The sequence below is a fragment of the Cynara cardunculus genome (genome assembly GCF_001531365.2).
Source record: "Cynara cardunculus var. scolymus isolate 2C chromosome LG 2, CcrdV1, whole genome shotgun sequence".
Classification (NCBI taxonomy): Eukaryota; Viridiplantae; Streptophyta; class Magnoliopsida; order Asterales; family Asteraceae; genus Cynara; species Cynara cardunculus.
In genome coordinates, this window is record NC_037529.1 from 1,674,791 (window position 1) to 1,684,771 (window position 9,981).

Below are 9,981 nucleotides of genomic sequence, written 5' to 3' on the forward strand. Positions count from 1 at the left end.
TCTTCAAAACCTTCTTTAAAATAGAGAAAGTATGAGACAAAAGATGAAATTCTTCAAATTTGGAGGACTCTACAAAAATTATTATTTAGAAAGGAGAAACTATTTTTATTTTTCTTAGAATCTTTGAAATTAAATGTTTAGAGAAAAAAAAAATATTTTATTAATTATATTAAATATTTTAATAATATAATTAATATTGTAGTCTTTAAAATGAATAAGTTGTTGGGGATGGAAATAATTTTTTTTTTGAAGTTTTGACTTTTGATTATCCGTATTTGAAAATTTATTGGAGCTTTTATATACTTTATTCGTCTCAAAATAAGTGTCTATGTTACTATTTTAGTTTGTCTTAAAATAAGCATTCATTTTCAAAAGTAATTGTTTACTTTCTCATTCTACCTTTAATTATAATATGGAGAAAAGTTTCACTGCTATAATTAAGGGTAAAGCTGTTATTTTTGTTAGTTAAAAAGTGTAATAATAAATTACACACTCCTAAAACTGTATGTCTTCTTAAATATAGATATTTATTTTGAGATAAAGAGAGTACATGTCTATTTATCGTAATAAGAAGAATCAAAAGTTTTGTTCCACTAAATGGCTGTTTGCTAGATCCTGAATGATTTGGTGCAGAATGATTAAGAGACTTTCATAATATAGTGCAATAAAATATAATTGTTTGGTAATCGTTTACAATGAAATTATGGTGCTTAATGGTTAAAGAGAGGCCTATGATACAAAATCATTCAGAGGGTTTTAGAACCATTAAGAGACATTTTTTTTTGCAAAACAAGATTCACCTATTAATAATTCAGATGTTGTCTCTTAATAAAACTATTAAAGGGTAAACAACCACTAACTGTAAAAAAAAAAAAAAAACATTGTTCCATTAAGGAATAATTAAGGTAAAGTTTGTTAGCCTTTGATTCGCTTTATCTTTACTAAATCTTATGATAAGTTCGACAAATCATGGTTATTTAGAAATTAATAGATAAAAAATTGCAAGATGAAGTGCACATAGGTTTATTTCACCTTCGTTTTATACAAGACAAGAAACGAGAATCTTACGCGGTAAGTGATGGTGACGACTCTTACTGGTAAGCGTTTGCAAGGTAAGATTATTGCATACGATGTCATTTTCTACCTGTCTTCGGAATAAATTCCTCTGTGCTTCCCCTCTATCTTCCCATAAATCGAAAATAACGTTGTTTCCATTTGTCATGATCTTCATGACAGTTATAATAATTTCATGGTATCATCAATAAAAATGAGAATACTGACCACTGTTCCCGATCTATAATCAAATGTCTTCCAACTTAGCATTTACTCCATCTTGATATCTAAAGTTGCTCTCAGCTACCTACCAACTTGTCTAACAATACAACAGCTAATGTGTATTTATAATGTCTGTTATCGATATCAAAATGTCGCATTTGCCGTTCAAATATTCAAAAAAAGAAGTTGCAATTGGTCAAATGATATGACCAAGTTACATATAAAAAACGAAAGATCCTTCTAATGACTTCCCTGGTAGCTTTTATAGTAAATGAAATATACAGAATTATGATCAATCAAATACTACGAAGTGCCGGGATTTATTACCAGTTAGAATTGAACGATAACGTTGCTTTATTTCTTTGACAGCTTAAATAATTCTCATACCAATTGTGAAAACCACAATTTCTAGTCAAAGAGCCATGTTTGGCCTAAAAATGACATGTTTTGGACAAGTACCCATTAATTTTATTTTAAAAATTAAAGTGTTTTAATAAAAAAAATAAATAGCCAAATAAATATTTTTCAATGTACGACTTGTGACGGTAAATCTCCATATGATATTTAATATTATATACATAAACATATTTTTCTAATATTACTCAATGAATCAATGATAATAAATAATTTAAATTAAGTTATATACATAAACTAATAAATAAGACATTAAGGGTCTGTTTGTTTTTTTTTTAATTACTTTTTAATATATCTGAAGTCTGATTTTTTCAGACGTTTGGGTATTAAGAGCATTTGTTTTATTTTTAAAATAAAAAACTTAAAAACTCTAAATATCAACTGAAATTTTAAGTAATAAATGTATCCCTTAATACCTTTTAATCCTAATTTACCATCTATAAAATGGTCCTAACAAAAATTAAAGGATTAAAGTTTAAAAAAGTCAAATAGTCAAAAGACAAAAAAAAAAAAAAGTTGAAAGTGTATAGAGCGCGTGAGGTGTAGGTGTGGGAGTGGGAAGGGACACCTTGTCATTTGGCACAGCTAAAATGTTGGTCGCCTTTCAATAAAGCAGGGAACACAGCCCAACCCTGGTCCACCTCATCAACGGCTATGATTTATTACAATTCTTCACACGGAGGTGTTGCTGGACCGTCAGATAACGGTACCACCCAAGGGGGAAGTATACCATGTGACGCTGGACCAGCGTATTGTCGGGTGAAGGCGACACTCCCCATGTGTGGATTACTATTCGACGGGACCCTTGGGAGAGATTGTGTGTAACGCGGTACATGCCATGTGGGTCTGGGACCTTTTCTGGTCCACACGATTTATATGCTTATTTTCAGACGTGTCAAATTAATTTCCTCATTTTTTTCAGTTACAAAAATGGATTAAATAATTAATTTTTAGTTTTGATATTTAAATATGAGAACGATGGATATTATATTTTTTTAATTTTATATCTACTTTTAAAGTTACAGATAAAAATGATTTATGACATAAATAACGGTTTAAAAAAAATATGACAGAATAACGGTCTATTTGTTTTACCATAAAAAAACAAAATCGATAGCTAGAAGGCATAAATTAAGTGTGAAGTGATGGTTTACTGCAAATAGTATCATCAATATGTTGTAGTCATTGATAGTAAACAAATAAGAGTAAACCCTAAACCCTAAATTACGTTTTTAGTTTTTATAGTTTGTTGAAAATTTCTATTTTTGTACTTTTAGCTTTGAAATCACGGTTTTCATTCTTATAGTTAATAATTCAATACCTTTTTCGTCCTTATGACTTAAAATTTATTGTTTTTTTCGTTCCTATGGTTTAAAATTAGACTTTCATACTTAGAAGTAATGGTTTGACCTTAGAGACGGAAAAAAAAAATGAATTGCAAATATGAGGACGAAAATCAAAATTTCAAAATCCACAATTTTTAATAAACCATATGAACAAGAAGTGTAAGTTGATATAAGTATGAGTAGGATGTTTAGTTGCTGAAAAGTCTCTGTATAATTTATGATATATTCCAATATTGATTTATATTAGAGATGATGGTGTGTTATGATGGGCCCATTTTGTTGATGTTTTTAGTTTTGATCAGAATTTATTATAAGTCATTGATGAATGGGTTTACTGGTGACTACTTGGTATGAAATAAGGTGACTACTTGGTATGAAATAATATGAAAAAGAATTCTTAACATATCAGATTCACAGACAAAAACAATAGAAAAAACAGAATGATTAATAATTGGGTAATTCGTTTTGTACCAAGAATCATTTATGTCTACCTGGACTTTTTAATCTTCGTGACAGCTTGTTTATATATATATATATATATATATATGTTGGGTTTACATTTGAAACTTTACAACAAAAACACTTCACAGAGTTTTTGCTGTGAATATTCAGATTTTTTTTACCTTCACAACGTTTTGCTGTAAAATTTCAAGTGTAAAAAAGTAGTCTCACGAAAATATGTTGGTCTCACATGAACCCAATCCTATATATATCTATATATGTGTTCGTGTGTGTGTACATGTATATGTGTGTATGTATGTACATATATATGTGTGTGTATGTATGTACACATATATGTGTGTGTATGTATGTACATATAATGTATATATATGTGTGTGTATATATATCTATATTATATGTGTGTGTGTGTGTGTATAGGAGTGGATTCAAATGAAAACCGATTTTCAGTTGTAAACCGAAGAATAAAGGAGAGTGCAACATGTGTCTCACACTTTCACCGGTTATTCATCATAATGATATATCATTCATGATGTACGTGTATTATTCATCATGAATAATGAATCAATTTAACATGTATCATGATCATAATGTTGTATTATTCATCATAAGTGTTGTATCGTTCATTATGAATAGTTCATGATCGTTCACCTTCATAATTCATATTGAATGGCCTTCGCAGTTTACTCTAAAAATAACGAACAAGTTATTTTTTCCATCCCGTGGCTTGTTAAAAATCTCAGATTTCGTCCCTATGGTTTCAAAATTTCGTTTTTCACCACTATAGTTTGCAATTTATTTCTATTTTCGTCCTTGAAAACAAAACACTACTTTAAGGTATGAAGGACTAGAATATAAATGAACTGTAAATCATAAAACAAAAAAAATTAAATCATAACGTTAAAAAAAGATAATGAATTATAAACCATTAGAATAAAAATTATAATTTTAAAACCGTAAGGACGAAAACATAAATTTTCAACAAATAACAGGGACCAAATTTGTAATTTACTAAAAAATTTAAAAACACGTAGAATTGTCGGGACATGAGTTTAAAGTAAAGGTACACCACTACACCGTACAGACATGGAAGATGATATGTGGGCCAGAGCCCACACGTGAAATATAACCTTTTGGGTTGGGCATTATTTGTCTCTTTCTAATAAATTAGCCCAATATCTATGACCATCTATCATTTTATTTTTAATGCTTATCTATATGATTATATCTATACTATATTATAAAATATTTGACAAAAAATTTTAAAAACTGTTTCGTATATATGAAGTATTGTTTATTGATACATATTACTTAAAAATCAAGATTACAAATAAATTGTACGTAAGTACAACTTATTAAAGCTTTATGCTTGAATTCATGTAATTAAATACAGATAAACATAATCAAATACATGATACACATTTCATTTTAGATATAAAAAATATAAAATATAATTAAGATAATCATTAAGTGCTAACAAAATATTTAATTATTATATTTATAAGAAATTATATTTTAAATCAAAAGTAAATTACTTCATTATTAAATCTAAATTAAATTATAATAAAAAGATTGAATTAAAAAATTACAAAAAGAACAAGAATTTTTAAATAGTTAATTTGATACTAATATAAATATATATATATATATATTTAAAATTTATGATATCTTCAAATTTATATTTTATTCAAAAATAAAAACATTATCGTCTTTTCAAAATCACATAAAACCATATTATGACATCGACAGAGACAGAATAAAACGAAATATTAAAATCAAAATGTATCTCGCTGTATTGCATAAGTACCCTTCTAATATATTTTTAATAAATCATTTTATTTAATAGTTTTATATTATTTTCCTAATAATAGAGTTTTTATAATTAGATTTAATACAATAAAATTTATATATTTTAATTATTATTTTTTTCCACATAAAGTGCTAATGGACCGCCCTTGGCTTGCATTATAACATTATTTATTTTGAAATAAAAATTCTCTTTAAAGTGTTTTAATTTATTCAGTCTTATCAATTTTGTGATATTTGTTATTGATCGTAGCTGTTTTAAAGGAAATGCAGTCTTCTATGGCAAGTTTTTTGATTCAAATTTGTTTGCTACATTCAAAATTGTTCTATTTTTTGGAATAAAGATCAAATTTGTATACACCAAACCAGATATTTGGACATAGTAGGTAACTAAGTATTCTATAGGGTAGAAACAAGCTTTGTGTCCCGGGATTTAATTTGGTTTGGTTTTTATTCTGGCCAACGGTTTGTTACATAAGCTAATACCTGTTAGGATGTCAAATTTAAATATGACAATGGGTTGCCCGGGATTCGAACCCGGAACTAGTCGGAAGTGCATCCACAGCTTCTTGTAACAATTTGATTTTATCATTTCTGTATCCGAAATTCAATATAGGTGGACTTGAAAATTCACTCATTGAAATTGAACCATCTTTCGGCTAACCTAGCCTCCTCCGTCCCTCGGGACCGATCTTACTTGGGATCGCAAATCCCAAAGGTATTATAGTAGAAACCGAATAGATACCTCGGATACAGATAAACTTATCATCCGAAATAAGTATTTTCCAAATTTGAGAATCCCAATGAATCCAAGATCGAAGTCGCGGTATTTATTTCACCCAAGATTGCGCGAGAACATCCACTTTGAATTTGAAAGAGAAGGTTGCCGACAGGAGCAATACTTGAAATAGCAATCCATAAAAAAACACCAATACTGAGATCGGCTCCCCAGATACCGTCATTGCTTCTTCTCCGGGAAAAGAAATTGAATTTCAATTAAACTCGGCCCAATCTTTTACCATACTTATAAAACCGAACAGTCCCAAGGTTCAAAATCTTTATCCCATCTAAAACCAATCAAATCATATAAGCCTAACACGACGTTTGCATCTTCGACCCAATCTCAAAAACATAATGCACAACAAACTTGGAGGTTGAGCTCTCTAGGTTCAGAGAAATGATGGACCAATTACCTTTGCCACTGTTTTGACATTTAAAATATGGTTCGTTTATCTAAGACTCGATCTAGGTATTAGTCCAAGTAATCAATTATATAATATAAATCTCTCCAAGCTTCACTAATAATTGGATTGTTGACGAGTCTCTTTATATATACAGTACCAAAAAATAGAGGCTCCATGATGAATTGTTCGCTAAAACCATAAATATTTGACAGATATGAATAACATGAAAACTTATTCGAGGAATGTATTATACATGGAACCTACATACATTGCTCATGGTTTTCTATAGCCATGCCAATGCTTTGGAGATCTCCCAAACAATATTTAGTGCACATCTCGCACAACCCCCATCATCGTCCTTTGGCCAAGTGATATGTATTTCTACGGTTTTCGTTTTTCCAGTTATAAATTTATAACGCATGGTTCGGCCTAGTGGCTAGATGTTTTGGTCGTGAACGGGCCATTTCTTTTTAATATTTCATTAATATAATTAATTTATAAATATTTCATTAAGTATTCAACCCATGGTCCCCAATTTCGTGGCCTCCAAATAAAGAATTCTTTGAGGTAATTGACAGCATTTCCAACATTCAGTGGCGGATCCACGATTTTTGTCTAGTGAGATCACCTTTAAGGTAGACTAAAGACCCGCAAAGTTGTCCGATGTGTTTTTAATCTAATTACAACATTTCAAGGGATTTTTAAAGTTTTTTTTGTTGATTTCGAGAGATTTTTTAGTGTTTTTGTCGATTTCGAATAACTTTTTTTGTTTTTTTGATTGATTTCAATAGAATTTTTTTGGTTATAACGGTTTCAATTGGGGTTGGGGGCCGTGGAAAAATGTAATGGAGGGAATTGAAAGGTAAATCATGTCAAACCTAAATTTTAACCTAGATTTTTTTTTTGAGTTTTTAACTACGGTCCCCCCTAGTGTGTCCGCCCCTGCCAACACCTATGCTATTTTATAAATTCTAAAGATTTGAGAATATTTTGTTTCTCCTCTAAAAAAAAGGGAGAGGGAATAAAGAAATCTTTAAATTTGATCCTTAGCCTCATGAAGCTAAAAAATCACCTCATTAATCTCCCATCAGTTAGCATTGCAAGCACCGAGAATCTTACCCGGTAAGAGACATAATAAAGATCGAAAATCTTATCTAGTAAGTGAGGGATAAGACTCTTACCACCCAGTCCGTTATTGTGTGTTGTGGACTTCAAAAACCAATTGTCTACAACAAACAATGACGGAAAAGAAGCCTGAAAATATTACAATCGAAACCAAGATCAGCCAGCCGAAACCCATAATAATAATAAGACCAATCAGAGTTAGGGGCCGTTTACCAAACGCTTATCCGGGTAAGTACTTACCAAGTCACGTTATCTCACCTGATGAATATGGTAAGGACCAATAATCTTACCCGGTAACAATGAGACAAGGACCAAGAGTCTTACCCGGAAGTGAGGGCGACGACTCTTACCACGGTAAGCGTTTACCGGGTAAATTGTTGCATACTATATCGTTTTGGTGTACTAAAATCTTACCCGGTAAGTAAATAATAGAGTTAAATTTTACCGGTAAACACTTATCGGGTAAGTGTTAGTTGTATGTGAAATTGTCGTCATGTCACTTTTATCTATCCATCGGTTTCATCGTTTGTTCAAGCTTGATAATTGTGGAGGATGGCAATAGAAATACAAGGTGGCATTGTGGTCCCATTGAGATATAATCATCGATATGCCAGGTGGCCGGGGATGGGCAGTTTCTTATATGAAAACGACCATCTTTCGGTACAACTATGCATACATGATATGTGGAGGATATTACAGATAGCCATTTGGGGGTGTGGGTTTGCTAAAGAGATACAGACAGCTAAAACGATGGTGGGATGATTGGTAGTCCACCACCAATGGTTTACAAGGGGGCACAACCAATGTGTGATTAGATGTTAAACCGAATCCTTTTGTTCTATTAGAGTTTATAATATCCATTTATGCTGTTATCGGACTATATGACCTCTGAGAGGAGTTCTTGGAGACACATTGACGAGGGTAGTAGATTTACGGTAGGGCCTGTAGATAGTGTAAGAGGGTAGGGCATGGAGAGGTTTAGGTGCTGGCAGTTAGGGTGTCAAAGGTCTGCATTAGATGGAGAGGTTGTGTGTGTTTTTTCTTTTGGAAGGGTGTCCCAGGTTATGGACTAATCCCGGCAAATTGTAATCGCAATAAATCAGCTCTAATAAACTTAGTGCTCATAATTGTTGTGTACGCCTGGAATTGAACCTTAGACAGATAGGATATTCCACTACATCCCCTAGGATCTCAATCACTAGGCTAAAACCTTGTGTAATTGTGTGTGTTTTCTTACTTGGTATATGTTTTCTTTGTGCCGTTTTCCTTTTTCTTCTTTTCCCTCTTATTCGCCTACTTATTATGTGCTAGTCTTGATTATCCTTCTTGACCTTGTTTTTTTCTTTTCACTCACACTTTTGCAAAGTCGGGGTCTCCGTGGAAATAGTTGCTCTACCCTTTGACGTAGAGGTCACGACTGTTTACCTTCCACCCCTCCCAGACCCTGCTTTTGAGCGAGATATATTGGGTTTGGTTTGGTTTATAATAACCCACCACATAAACCATGTGTAGTGAGTTATCAATAACTTTCTACCATAGTTTTAGTTGACATGAAGATTGCTTTTTTCTTTCTTTGATTAACCTGGATATCCAACCAGCTATGCGAGCCTACTAACCCCAGGGTCGTACACAACAATTGTGGCCACTGAGTTTATCATGACTGGATTCTTGCAGTCACAGTTTGTCAGGATTAGTCCAGACATAGCCTTAGACACCCTTTCAAAAGAAGGTTGTTCGGGTCAGCTTGTTGTTATGGCTTTGGGGCATTACATTTGGTTTATTTGGAGACAGTTAGATGCCTGTCTTAATGGGAGGTCTGGGTGGTTTTGGCAGCTGGTACTGTAGGGTAAAGGTAGACATAGACTCCCCATCGTGATGGATGGAGAATTGCAAGCTATATGGTGTTTCACAACTAAAGTACAAGCATGATATAGGTACGAAGAACTTTCAAGAGTTAAAATCCATTTTTTGCTGCCGATATAAATGTTTATAAAACCGCTAAGGTTGTGGCATAGTGCCGTAGTGGTTGAGGTCCTGGGGAATTTGGTGGAATATCCCATTTGCCCAATATTTGATTCCCGGCATACATAACAATTGTGATCACTGAATTTATAAGATTGATTTTTTGCTGTCATAATTTTTCGGGATTAGTCCAGCCATAGCCTGGGACCCTTCCAAAAAAAAATGTTATAATTCAGATGCCCCTCAACACTATTTGTTTCCTAATATTCATGTAACATATGTTGTTTTGATGTGCATAGAATAGAATAGGTTTGAACTTTGTGAAGCTAATCTAATAAATTCCACCACTCAAGTAACGGATCGCTTACTTTCAGGAATAGAGATTCAGGAAGCAAAACGAAGTCCCAACT